Consider the following 15,449-nt stretch of genomic DNA (forward strand, 5'->3'; position numbering starts at 1 on the left):
GCCCTGTGTTAAATGTCCTAAACATTGCACAACAAGCAAACTGCACTGTTAGCCTGATCTTGCAGAGGACAACCAATTACTTTACCTTTGGTTTACTGTTTATCAGACGCAGCAGAGCAGCTACAGAGCTGGGGGGGTATTTTTCGTACATGGATTAGTCGTTTAGCTGGAGGTAATTGTTGATGATTTTGAAACTCTTGCTGGGTGTGTTGTCATAGCAGCACATTCAAATCCTCAGACCGCTCGGAGCAGGTTTGTTCAATTAGCTCACACACTTAATCAGTGTCCGTGCATGGAATTCAGTCATATCTTCGTTGTTCATGAACGAGGGACCGATTGATATCAGTACGCAAATTATAAGAAGAGAATTTCATATAGAGAGGGTTTTGCGCGATCGGCAAGATCCTTTATTGCTCCCGGAGGAAATTCTTTTTGAAAGATACAGCTTTAGCCGAGGGGGAATATTGTACCTCAAATATTTATTGGCACCTTATATTTGAAGTCCAACTCGGCGAAGTCGTGCTCTCACAACCACACAGACAGTATGCATTCCTTTGAGGTTTTTTGCAAGCGGCATTTTTTTTATATACTGTAGGCGATGCGGAAAATCTAATTAAAAGTGCAGTTTGCCAGGCAATTCAGAAAGTCTGTTTGACTCTGAAATATTTCCTTCGGGTTGTCATAGTGTTTCCTGGACACCTGCGTGTGCAGACAATAAAAGAGGCGTTTCATGCCATTGCAGGTAGGTAATACAAAGGCAAAAACACCCACAGTTCCATAAAGAATCTCACAATCAGCCTAACATTCTCATTACCAGGATTTCCAAATGTGATTGGGGCACATGGGACTGATCAGAGTGGAGTTTGATCAAACATTATTTGGAAAATGTACCTCTCCTCCTGATGAATAATCAGACACAGTGTCTTCATCAAATATTTGACCTTTGTCAATATCTCGTTGGTCAGACACAGGTTCAAGGGATATGACATTCCCTGCAACTGACCCAACAAAAAAGATGGCTATATGGAACATACCTATAGCACACATGGAGGACAAATATATGCAATGACCATCCTTTACCTGAAATGAAGTGACCACTGCATCCTGCCACTGGTTCTCAGGAGGAGCTTCCCCCTGGAATGCCCTCAGAAACAGGGCGATGGGCATTTTACTGGAGAGCCAACTCTTCTGCAGGGGTTAGGTCTGGACCGCGTGGACCTCCACCTGTTTTTTGCTTGTCTGCCTTCTTATTAGCTTTAAAATTAATGTTTTTTATATTATATATGATTATTTATGTCAACAATTCTTTAAATAGTTATATACCAATATTTACCAGTTTGAAGTATATCTTGTACTTCACTTTAACCTGTTCCCATGTTCTCCTTGTGCTCACGTTTGATCTGGAATTATGACATATTAAATAATAATTAATCTGACACATAGGAAATGAAACGCTGCATTCAGTAAGTACAATGTACACTACTTAGCATTTAATTTGTCGGCCACTTTTTGCCAGCTGTCTTTTCTGGTTTAGGCTGTTTTTGCAGTGTTACCCCCTGTGCATATTAAATCTTGAAATTCTTCATATCCTTTGAGTAAAAGGTCTTGCTTCGCTTGTGTGAAAGAATGCGCCAGTTCTTTCATCATTTTGTTACAGCCTATCAAAGACTTGCTGATCATGTTTTCTAGACTCAATATATATGGGCTTTTCAATCAGCGCGGGCGTGCGCAATCATCTCGGATGATTAGATCCAGCTCGACTAATCTAATACACGGCTGCGTTTGAAAAACCGACTTATCCCGGATGAGTGTCACCGACATTAACTCATCCAAGATGAGGCGTCTGATCGCGGATGATTTAAGCGATGTACGAAAAATACCCCCCTGTGCCACAATAGTATAAATATTTTCCCCACATTCGTCACAATGAAATATCTGTTATAATGAAATATTTTTATGGTGTCCATGAGTTTTGATATAATGGGATTTCACCTGTTATAACATATGAGGTGAGGTCTAAACAGACACCTCTGACAATGTCCACTCTGCACTCTTCTCTGCGTCCCCTGCAGATGTTCCCTCCTTTTAGCTGACATTATTTGACTTCATGTGTTCTGTGTCATTTACATGTCACCAAAACACTCATTCTTTGTTTTCTTTTTGATGAAAATGGTGCACCTATGGAGGAAACTCTTTCTCTTTATGATACCACTAGTTCACACCCGTGGTGAGTATTAAGTGTGATTGCATCAAGACATATCTGCTAAGGAGTTGTGGGTATCAGACTCCTGAGGAACCCCTCAAGCTGCTCACCCAATGTACACATTGCAGGTCTCTCAGTGGTGACCTCATGCATTGTGGCGTTGATGATGAATCAGAACCTGGACAGCTATTTATCCCTTTCCTGATGGTGTTCACTGCGCTAGGAGGCAGACATCATCTACAGCGTCTGATTTCCTGTGAGATTGATCTGGTGGCAATATGCAAGGATTTCACTTTTCTATTTCTCTCTATTATTGAGTTCCATTGATCAGTTTCTACTTCCCCAAATTCAGACCTAATGGTGGAAAAAATGTTGCACTATTCCAAGATTCTAGAACATCAAATATCAAGGGCATAGAATGAGAATCATGGCTGTTCTTAGCACAGACCACACAGCCTCCATGTAAAGCAATGGGGTTAGAAATGAAACCACCTGGAAGTCAGCATGGCCACAGCGACCTTCAGCAGTCAAAGACAGCAGCCACACCCGAGGTGAAAGCGCCTGCCTATTAATGAAAGGCTCCTACTGAGAATTAGCAAATCACAAAGTGGCTTAATGAAAAACGAGTCGTTTCTTATGAAATGAGAACATCATTAGCCAGGACAAATGCACTCTTACCTCAAGAAATTATAAACAATTATTAAAAGGAAACGTATAAAAATAATAAACTGTGTGATCTCATCTTTTAAATAAATTCACACCAAACCACAATTAAAGTGTTAGCGCATTCAGCTGGTTAAGACACAAGTGTGTTCGTAATTTTTTAAACCATCTTTATTTCCACCACTGGTAAAATCTTTTAACCTGTGCCTGTTACAAGATCATTTCACATTGAATGTTTTTTATTTAAATGATTGGGGATTTAAGGCTCCCCTGCAGCGGATGCTGAAGCTGCTCATTTACGTGATGGAATGCCAGCTCAAATGGATGGTACTTCATCCCCGGCTGATGCAACTTGTCCACACCATTACATATTCCTCCCTTTAAAATCACTCTCCCCACATCAATGAGGTGGTCTTCATTTCCAGGCAGTTGCTGGCAGAGATACACCAGCAGGGGGTTTGAGTGCTTCATTGTCAGGCGGCACAGCACAGATGTTGATGTGTGGTGAAGTTAGAGGTGTTTTTAACGCTGCACCTCTGTGCTGTGATCTGTCCATTATATGGGGGTACACAAGTGTGGAGCTGCAGGTGTATCTCATGGCCGACTTCCTTCACTGAACTGACACTGCGAAAGGCGTTCCAGATCTGGAGCTCAGCTTCGAGACTCTTCCCTCCATGGCTGCTCTGCAACGCCTCTACGATCTGAAACACCCTTTGCCTGTGCAGTTTTTACTACCAGACCGCTTATGTTTAAATTCCTTTTTTATGTCTTTTTGTTCCTGTTTTATCATTTAGATATCACCTTTGATGTCATTTATGTGTATCATTTGCATAAATATGTACTTTTGTCAGCTGTGGTTACTATTCAGTTTCTGTGTATGGGAGGATATTTGTTTTGTCTCTTGCGTTTTGTGACTTGTTGTCCGAGGTCTCCAGGACTCTGACTGTGTCCGGTTTGTCCGACTCCTTTTCAATAATGGTGCCTTTGATGTATTTGAGCCAGTCTCTGTCCTCATATGTGATCCTTCGATATTTAGTGAGTGTTATCATCTACTCTTCCATTTTGCCTTGAGAATTGTCACTTGGTCACTTGGTGCAGAGTGCAGTACAAGAACAAAGTCGCTTGTACTCTTCTGTTATATCTCTGAGGGGGCCATGATAGATTTGTCATTTAGCTCTGTGAAGGGGATGACTTGTGTTCTGTTTTGTTGACACCCATTGTAAACTTAACTTACCTGCAATGGGGGTCTCTCTCTGCTTTGCATTTGCAAAGATTTCTTCCATTTTTCTCTTTTTTTTTAAACTTTTTTCTTGTCTTCTCAGAGAGTCAAAGCTGGGGGGGGGGGGTGCTATAAAAATAAGGCCTGTTAAAACCCACTGAGGCATTCCTTGAGGGATTTTGAGCTATATGAAAAATAAATTGGTGTTGTTTTGTTTTATGGGTGGTTCTCCACTTATCAAAATCTGTTGAGGTTCCGCTCCCAGCCTTAGAAAGACTCATGGGAACTGCAGTCCCTCACTAAACCCTAAGAATCCAAATGAACATATATGACAAACGTCCACAATTTACAAAATGATCTCCGACTCCTGAGTCTCTTCAGATGATTTAAACAGCCAGAGGGAGTGGTGACATCAGGGCGGCCCCACCTCCTAGGGCACTACCCACAAAATACAAGGGGTGCAGGAGAACATGATTGTCCTCATAGAAACATAATAAGGCATAAATGGTTGTGTCCATCAGTTTTTAGAGTAGTCCATGCAGAGTAAAAACTCAAACCTGCTGTTGGGTAAAATGCCAGGGCCGTGGCAGTGTGTGTGGCACCAACAACTCCCTTGGGTTCTTTCTTTTTTCTAATTGCAAGCAGGATGTTGGGTTAGAACTTCCTTAATTCATGTAAAAAGTCCTGGCCAGTAAAGGAGGTCTCTCACTGTTACCCCCAAGTGTGCTTCATGGATTCTGCTGAGCACTTCCTGTTTCAGCTGCTGTGGAACAATGAAGCCTTTCTTCTGTTTCTGTAACTTGTGTCCTCTATGATGGTCCAATATGGCCGTCTGACTGCAGGCACTGAAGACCTCTCAGTAAATCCATTTCTTGTTGTGCTCCTTAATGTTTGTATTTCATGGTAGGTTGTTGTTGCTCTCTTCAACATGTCTAACTTTTCTTCTAATGTGCAAAGCAGAGTTGTTACCCAATTTAAAGAGTCTGAGGCACGTCCAGCTTATCACATCACCTGCAGCAAAGTCCTTTAGCTGTTTTAGGAGTAACTTTCAGGTTCTTGGAGTGATTGGAGCCTGGTGGAGCAGCTTTAGTGCTCTTCACTTGTATTCACCTGACCTTCTGTCCTGTAGGATGACTGCACCAGAACCTTCTGGAGAGTGTCACTGGCCTTTAACATCATACAAACCCCACCGGGGGCTCTTGGTCATTACCTCCTTGAGCTCTTCATACATCTTCATGTGTGTTTCCTCCCACTGCCATGTCATGTCTTCCTCAGGTAGTTCTCTCAATGGAGCACTGACTTCCAGTTTTCAGTTTGGCCAAATGCTGCATACCTGAAGTCTTTGTATCTCTTGCTTGTGTTGTGTTGTCGGTTGCTCTGCAGAAGCTTTTACTTTTTCATTATTTGGTATCAAACCATACGCATTTGAGGATACCTCCTTAGAACTTTATTTTTTACACTCTAATTTGAAATGTTGCTTTTGTTAAATTTCAGATTTTGCCCTCTTGTCTTTTTCAGCACCTCCACTGCACTTCTGTGTTTTCTGGTCTTTGAATTTACAACTCACTGGTTTCTTGCCCAAGTGCGCCATCTTGTGACCTGAGTATGCAACTCGTTTGCTGCTGAAAATCTGCAGCCTTTCGCTGATATTTAGTGAAATGTAAGAGGGACAGAGAGTCCATCAGTTATTTACTTTCATGTGTTTGTCTATTGGTTTACATTTGAACACAATTGCTTTATGAGTATTTACTCTCCGTTTGCATGTTGGTCTGCGTGTGTGCAATGCTGCTTTCATTCTTATACTGGTTTGTGTCCGTATATTATCAGTTTGTATATATGCTGTTGGTTTGCACATGAGCCACTTTGATCTGCACTTGTGTATCACTGGTTTGGGTGTGTTTGTTACTGGTGAACCACATCGGTTTGTGCTCATGTGCTATCGGTTCATATATCTGTTCATATACGACTGGTCTGCTGCTCTAGAAATAGTTTTGTGTGCGCACTGCACTGCTTTCATGCACGTCTTGTCCTGGGTTCATGTGGCTAATACGTTGGTCTGTCAAATGAACTCTGTTGGTTTCATGAGTGCACCAGCTTGATGAGATGTGAGAATTGTACTGGCCTTATGTGTGCGCCATGCCAGCTTCACAAGCGTAACACGCTGTTTTTAAGTGTGTACTGTATCAGGTCAGCAAACTAAACATACTGGTTATCTGTACGCTCCCTGTCGCAGTTTTGTGTGTGAACTCTTATCGGTTCTGCATCCCAGCTCAATTGATTGTTCATGTTATTACGTATTGAAGGGAGTTCTCATCCAGATGAATTTCCTGGAAAAACTCCACTTTATATTCTGAATACTCCGTGCCTCACACGCATGCCAATAACACATGACATCAACACGAACAGAAGTCAAGAGAAAAGCATTACATATGAAAACAAACAGCACCATCTACTGGCATGAGCTAATACTAGGCAATATTTTACATCGTTCCCACTAAAATCCATCCGTCCATTTTCCAACCCGCTGAATCCGAACACAGGGTCACAGGGGTCTGCTGGAGCCAATCCCAGCCAACACAGGGCACAAGGCAGGAACCAATCCCGGGCAGGGTGCCAACCCACCGCAGGACACACACAAACACACCCACACACCCATACACCAAGCACGCACTAGGGCCAATTTAGAATCACCAATCCACCTAACCTGCATGTCTTTGGACTGTGGGAGGAAACCGGAGCGCCCGGAGGAAACCCACGCAGACACGGGGAGAACATGCAAACCCCACGCAGGGAGGACCTGGGAAGCAAACCCGGGTCTCCTAACTGCGAGGCAGCAGCGCTACCACTGTGCCACCATGCCGCCCTCCCACTAAAATGAATTGTGAATTTGTGAATTTCCCATTCTATCTATCTATCTATCTATCTATCTATCTATCTATCTATCTATCTATCTATCTATCTATCTATCTATCTATCTATCTATCTATCTATCTATCTATCTATCTATCTATCTATCTAAATAACATAATCCTTTCGATAGGCTGGATGGCAAGTTCTTCTTTTAGGACCCTCCAGTTCAATCTCTGAAGACCCCTCAATAGGAGTAACCTCCGTGGGCTAGCTTCTAACCACTTTGAAAAGATCTCAACAAGAGAAATGTCCTTGATAAGGTCCAGAGAAATCAATGGGCAGTCGTGACCCTGGCTTCTTGGTTGCCTCCCATGGGTGACTAACAGTTTAGCTCCTGGAAAGATCCTTCATATTTACCATAGCAGGGTGACCTTCATGTCGAGCAGCAAGCACTAAGGTTTGTGCCTTCTGCTCAGTTTGTACTGTTTATCGCCATAACAGACAGCCCCTGTATGAAGACAGCTCATGCTGACGTCTATCAAATGGCTTCAAGTCCTCTCCTGATTTCCTTCGGCCACCTCCTCCACATTGAGTTCAGCACACGGACCAATACTGGATCTGCTGCCATCATGCAGGGGATATCAGATATCAGAGTCCAGCATTAGGACTACTGACACTGGAGCAATTTCAAAGCCCGGGGACCTGAGGGGTAAACAGCTTAATGCATCCACATTTACAATTTCTTTTCCTGTGCGATATTCAGGTTCACAGCCATATGCATTTAACAGTAATGACCACCTGAGCGTGCGAGGTGAAGTGATTTGTGCTGTCGGCCCGTTTCCTTTAATCAGCCCCAGTGATGGTTTGTGGTTTGTGATGGTTGTGACACTCCTACTATATAGGTGGGTACTCAGGAAATCTGTTTACTCCTGCAATGACAGCCAAAGCTTCTTTATCAATCTGTGATAGATAGATAGATAGATAGATAGATAGATAGATAGATAGATAGATAGATAGATAGATAGATAGATAGATAGATAGATAGATAGATAGATAGATAGATAGATAGATAGATAGATAGATAGATAGATAGATAGATAGATAGATAGATAGATGAAAGGCACTATATAATAGATAGATAGATAGATAGATACTTTATTAATCCCAATGGGAAATTCACATTGTGTGTAAGGTCTCTCTGTGTTGGTCATGCAGTTGGAGCTTCATGACCGCCACTGACTGTGTGACTCAGAGCAGCTCCTCTTCCATCACAGGTGAGATAAAGCGGTTTGTCCAAAGCACTAAAATCTAATCTGATGATGGCGACTGTTTCACTTCATTACAGACTCTATCACGGGTGTCTGACCGTCTCCAGATGGCATTGCTGTCCAGCAGTCTGTGAAGTGGCTCTGCTTCGCCCCGGTGGATTTATCTTTAAGAAATGAATGATAAAAGTTCAGCAGTCCCAGAAATACTTGCAGCTCCTCTTTATTACTTGGCGTTGGAGCTTCATGGGTCGCTTTAACCTTTGTGGCAGTCGGATGAATTCCTTCAGCGTCGACTCTGAACCCTCGGGACTCTACACTTGGTACACGTTTGTCTTTATTTTAACCTCAAGCCTACATTAGCGTGGGGGATTACCAAGCAGGATGCCAAGCTGTTTTGTCGTGTGGTGGGTATGGCAACGCACTGCTCCCCGACCTGACCTACAGTACATCAGCAAATCATTGTAGTATTAAATACAGCTTTCAGCTAAGACTTGCATTGTCTCTGCTCCAATTAATATATCATCAAAATAAGGAACCACTCCTGTGAGGCCCGAGAGGATGTCATCTATCAATTTCTGAAAAGTCCCAGGAGTAACACAAGCCCCATAATGCAGGCGATTAGCTCTAAGTGCCCCTTTGTGTGTAATTAGCATCTGTGCGTCTGCAGCTACATCATCCACTGGCAAGTGTTGATCCGCTTGTGCCAGGCCCTTCCTTTGGCTATTGCAGTGAGGATCTGAGTGATGGATGGTATCGGGTGTGGGTGCTCCCCTAATGCCTTATTAATTGTGTGTTTGTAGTCAGCACATATTCAAACCTCGCCATTTGGTTTTAATACGTGAACAATGGGGAGAGTTACCAGACCTAGTGGACCCTGCTTCACCAGACCATCGAGCTCTGTTTCTAATTTTGGGGGGACAGCAAAGCCCAACAGGCCTCGGTTTTAAACGTTTAGGTGCTACAACAGACAGGAGACTGCTGCACCCTGACATTCGCCCAAACCCTCTTCAGACACACAACTACAATCCTGGAGGACTGTCAGTGCTGGGTCTGTGGCAAGGCTGTGTATTCCTGCTAACTGATCACCTGGGGGGTTTAAACCTCCACCAAGCAGACCACCAAATCATTCCAAGACCCTTCTGCAGCTTTTTATGCCAGTCTTACCCTGGGTCCCGTTCACTCCTAGAGATGGACCTGACTGAAATATAAAATATTCTACATATAAAAAATAAATAGCCATAACCATAAAACTGTAATACTGGATTGATAAAATAAATGAATTGCTGGACAATATATGTTGTAAAGACAAAGTAAACCAAAAAAAGCATCGAGGTACCAGGGGTAACCCTGTGTATTATCCTCCAATAGGCTAAAAAAAGAAGATGAAATTAAAGATGCTGGTACTGTATGTGAATAACATTTATTTGCTATTGCTGTTTTTTTAATAGTGTGAAAGGCAGATGGGGTGGGCAAGAAGGGGATTAAAGTTCTTCTGCTGGGTTATTATATTCTTGTCTGTGCCCTCAATCTGATTTGTACCCTAAATGCACATAACTTTTACAAATATGATTTTTCTATGACCCTGCCCGATCTGTGACTCTTATTTTATGGCTCTTTTATGGCTCTGTGACTCTTATTTTATGTCCTGTATTTTATGTCCTGTAACAATAATAAGGCCTTATTGTAATGGACCTTGACGGAGCAGGCACCCAGCACGGTGACATTGTCTTTGTTAAAATCCACAAGTTGAGGGTACAATAGCAGGCAATAGGGTCCCCTCCTGAGTCCACTTCCATCCTGCATGGACCTCCATGTCCTGTGACAGCAGCACATGTTTTGTGTCTGGTGGTACAAGCACCCCCACTGTTGACGATTTCCAGAGAACAGACACTTGTGTCGTCCATCTTCAGACCTCCCGACGGCTGCACGGCCTCTTTGTTCTCCTTTGTGAGACGCACTTGCTGGCTTGCATTTCATTGGTTAAGCCCCCTGGTGACATACCCTCTGTGGATGCTATGATACTTACATTTATGACACACAGCTTCTCTGAAATGACAAACGTCATGTCTGTGATTCCCCACAACTGTTGCAGTTTCCTTGAGCGGGGTCTAAAGTGTCTGAGTGTAGAGAATACGATTTCGCTTCTGGGTCTCCGTGTCTGAGGTGCTCAGTTTCATCGATGATTCCTGTGTTTCTTTTGAGTGTAGTGATGCAGCCTGATTAGTGAGTGCTTCTCCATGAGCTAAGGCGGCAGAGGTGACATTTGATCTCGTGAGAGGCACCTCATCTCTGACCCCACATATGAGTCTGTCTCTCAGCAAGCAATCCAAACTCTCACCAAACTAAAAATTGCAGTTCTGCAGTGTTAGCTTTCAACCGACTTTTGATTCCTCCCGTTAACATCACTGAGCCGTCTCTGAATATGTGGCTGCCCAATGATTTTTAACAATGTTACAATTTCCTTATAAGACCTCTCACTGGGCTCTGCAGAGGAGACGGGCAACTCAACAATTTGAAACATTTGACTTCTAAACTCACTCAGAGGGGTGCCGGTTTCCTCCCACAGTCCAAGGACATGCAGGTTAGGTGGATTGGTGATTCTGAATTGGCCCTACTGTGTGCTTGGTGTGTGGGTGTGTTTGTGTGTGTCATGCGGTGGGTTGGCACCCTGCCCGGGATTGGCTCCTGCCTTGTGCCCTGTGTTGGCTGGAATTGGCTCCAGCAGACACCCGTAACCCTGTGTTCGGATTCAGCGGGTTGGAAAATGGATGGATGGACTCACTCAGCGCCTTTGGTCAGCGGCTGTTACTTTGATAGCTTCCAGAAAGACGTTCAGTCTCCGCATATGAATCTGATGAGGCCGGACTGGAAATGTCAGACTCCTCTGCACTGGCCTAACAATGCCATTCCATATTTAAATACGCACAAGTGTTCCTTGTATTTGTCATCTGATGTTGTACTCTTTATTTCTTGTTGTCCTCCTGTTGCATGTCTGAGGGTGACATGTGGGTAACGATCTCACAGGATAATAAGCCTGACCTTGAACACGATGGTTCCAATCCCAACAGTTCTTGCATATTTTGTCCTCAGTCCTGCACTGCGGTCCTGCTAGCCGGACAATGGCAGCCTGCAAAGTCGCTGTTTGATGAAAACCTATGGAGGACATTCATCACTCCCTTAGTAAAGAAAAGGAACAAATACTTTTCAGTCTGTTTACATCATACTGGGAGCCTTAAAATCATTGCTTGGAAAATATTTTCTGATTGGACGGCCAGTAGAATGACCAGCAGGGGTGGGTGGTCAGTTGGCCGAGGTCACCGGGAATCTGACTGTGTCTGACTTTGTCTTGACTTTCTCTGTTCTCATTGACCATTTAAAAGTCCTTTGGTTTCCTCTCCTCCATTGTCAACTGGCCAGATTTGAACAATTAATTAATGGACAGATGTTGTTGCTTGCTATTGATGTTAAATTAGTTCATACTTTGTTCAAAAGTGATTTCTGCTGCCATAGGTACTGCTACAGGCTCCTTCCATAAGACCCAATCCAACTCCTGCATGTCAAAAACATCAACACATACATCGTGCGACAGAGGATTCACCAGACGGTGTTCCCTCAGCAACGGCCACACAGCATGAGTATTGGTTCGGGTTGGTCTTCAAAAAGGCCTGCTGGTTTCACCTCTTCCTTCTTCTTGACGGAGCTTCGACACATAAATCCCGACCCCTTACCTTCTTGGGGGAGTGTGGTGTGACCTCTCACTACTCCCTCCTCCCTTTGGAAAGTCTTGTTCACCAGAGTTGGCAACAGGTGTTTTGGAGATCACTCTTTCTGTACCTCCTCTGGGTCCTCGGAGCAGGTCCTGTGACTCCATTGTGCAGCTGACAGAGCAAAAGGACAACTGCTTGATCCCTCTGAGCACACACCAGTGTCCCTGGGAGAACTCTTTCATGTTGAACGGGTGTCACACTAACTAGGGGATAAGTGCTGCAAAAAGATGACAAACATTCGTAAGGCGCACCCTCCATGTATCGAGCACTTACCCCCGTCCAGCAGCTGCACTCAACTAGTCCCTCTCTCTCTCTTTGCCCCAGTGCATGCCTTCCCTTCTCCCATCTTCCAGCAGGTGGATGGCAAGTCCTTGCCTTGGCGGCTTAGTGTGAGGACTGCAGAGCTGCTACATGTGTGTGGTTGCACTGCTGTGTCGGGCTGGCCCACAAGATATTTAATACAGGTCTCCTGCAAATTGACGGCCAGGAAGTCCCATCTGGGATGCCAATTGTGATGCCACAGTGGGAACCAAGGGTGCGCAGAGCCGCCATTCCCTGACACAGACAAGCAGAGATACACGTTTCTACCACAATATATTATGTGTTTTCATGTCCTCTTTCTCCATAGTTTGGTGTTGAATTGGAGAATAAAAGAAAAAAATATGGCACCTCTTACAGCAGGTCACATCATGTGTACATGTCTTTATGTCCAGTACAGCAAGTGAAAACACAGCACATGAAAGAACCAGTAGATGTCTACTGCAGCCCTAATGGTGACCCATCCTGTCCTCTGCATTTGGCCTTGGATGACATTGAATGTCATCTCCAGACAATCTCTTAGATGGCCTTATCCAGCCCTGGACGTTTCCACTGTTATGTCTAAACACCTAGCAGCCATTGCACCCAGAAGTTTCATTGTGAGGGTTTCAGGCAAACCAACAGGTACTGTGTAGTATTTACAGTATTCTGATCAAAGGCGTCTGATTGATGTGTCTATTACAGCAGGACTCCAGAAAAATCTAATGTATCAGCACACAGTCTTTCTTTCATCTCCATTTGTCTTTCATTTCATCTGAAGGACCTCCAGCCACAGAAGGGTAAGAATATTTACACCTTAACAGGTGGATGCAATGGTTGACATAGTCATTTGCAACAACAGCATTACGCCATTGAAATGAACAACAATGCAATCACAGACGACACCATACTTGTATTTCAAACATTCACAGTGTTAGCGTTACAGCCTTTTCAAGAGTGCTATGGAAACATCTGATCAGGATCAAACAGTTGTCCACCGTCCCCTTTGAGAAGAACTCTGAGGGGGTCAAAGAACTTGGGTTCCAATATTTCCAGGCCTGATATCTAAGGCGATTTTGAACAACACAGCATAGACTGGCATTGTTCTTTGAGATCTTGCACAACACTGTATGACTAATGTGGCCTCATTTTATAGTCTGCTGAAGAGATAGGGATGGAATGTGAAACCAGTGAAGTTGAACACACATTCATTTTTGTGGATGAGATCGGTTTTAACTTGGCAAAAAGATGCCACCATGGACGTAATGTGATCATGAAAAGGGCCACCTGTTGATATTAAAGGCCAGAATGCCAGAGGTGCTGTAGTTGTACAAAATTGCGTAGAGGCTGATCATCAACTGAGAGAGGTACTCATGAGTTTTGGGAGAAGTGCTGATTGAGTACATTTTGTATTAAAGCATTGCCAATGTACATGTAGTCTACTGATGTGTTTGCACATGTGAAGTGTTTGGAAAAAGGGGACACAATGTTGAGACAAGTCTGACCACAATCGTATAAAAACTTAGCGTTGAATGGTCAATATCTGAAAATTACGTTGTTTGTACATTTGTCAATGTAGTAGATGATCTGTCAAATCAGGACTCTTGGTTCAAAGGAGGAACTCAACTTTCAGATCTGAACTGTTCCATGGTGACTTCTCACTGAGGCCTACAAATGTGTCATTAGCTGATGAGCTGCAGCCATCTGGTTACACACAGTCTTTACAAATCCATCCTGTGTGCTGCAAGCTTTGTGGTCTTTAATCTAGTGGTAAACTGGTAAAGTGGAATAATAATGAATGAGCAATAAAAATAAATTATTATGTGCTAACTTAAGATAGATACTGTATGTAAGCAGAAAGATAGAGGCCATATACATAATATCGTATTCTAAGTCTCTAAAGGTGAGTCTGATGTTAAGGTCAGACGGCCAGGAGGACACAAAAAAAAAAAGGAACTCCAGATAACAAAATGTGCAGTCAAGTAATATTGTGACAGCTACTAAAATATTTTCAATGCTTATACTTATTAATTATTATACTTAATGGCTGGGGACACTCTTAAAAATGCTGCTTCTTTAATGGCATTTTATGTTTCTTTACTGGATTGTGTGGTTCCTCAATGGGGCAGTCGCTTGACAAAGCGCCATTCTGGTTCTCTGTCCCAATATGTGGGTAAAAAAACAAAAACTGTAAAGTACGGTAGGCTGCCAAACAGATTAAGATACTCAGGAGCCATCGATATTTCACAAATGTCCTCCCATCTCTCCATGGTCGTTCACTGTATGGAGCAGGTTACAGATCTCAATAAATAAGGGAGCTTTCTGGAACCTTTATGTGGAGGGTCCTTTGGAAATCAAAACCTGTTTCCCAGTAGCATCACTCTAGCACCTTTATTTTTTGGAGTGTATGTACTTTATATTTTAGATATTTTTTCCATTATTTCCATTATATTTGTGAATTCCCCCTTGAGATTAAGAGAAAAGCCAAGTAAAATGACCCCTTTTATTGGCTAACTAAAAAGATTACAACACGCAAGCTTTCGAGGCAACTCAGGCCCCTTCTTCAGGCGAGATGTAACACAGAAACTGGAGTTCCCTGTGTTTATATACACACTCTAGGACATTAAATAACATTGGTAAATCTTTAAATGAGAAATTTGAAATGTAAAAAATTAATAGATTCATTCAGGCTAGGGTTAATTTAACCAGAGAAAGAAGAACAATGTATGGTCAAGATCTTTGGATAAGATGACTGTCCACCAAAGTCTTTTGAAGTTTGTAATGAGTTTGTCAAAACAATGTGGGTCTGTAGTCGGGTTGTCTGTCATTCTGAGAGATGAAAACAATCCTCATACCTGGCCATAAAACTCTTGTCTTTATTCAAGCCATGTTGTAATGTATTCAGTTTTAGCATGAGTTTAACTTCCCATTCTTTTCTCTCTTGCTGTGTTTTGAAGTTGCCCATATGTCCTGTGACTTTAAAGTCCTTCTCACAGTGTCCATGGCTGTTGAAGTGGGCCGCTACAGGAACATCTGTGTTGCCATGTTTAATGTGGCACCTGTGTAAATTCATTCTCTGGTGGAGTGTTTGTCCAGTTTCTCCCACATAGAGTGCAGTGTCAGGACATTTCATGCAGAGAATTAGGTAGACTACATTAGATGATCTGCAGGAAAATGATCCC

The sequence above is a fragment of the Erpetoichthys calabaricus genome, chromosome 4 (assembly GCF_900747795.2).
Source record: "Erpetoichthys calabaricus chromosome 4, fErpCal1.3, whole genome shotgun sequence".
Lineage (NCBI taxonomy): Eukaryota > Metazoa > Chordata > Cladistia > Polypteriformes > Polypteridae > Erpetoichthys > Erpetoichthys calabaricus.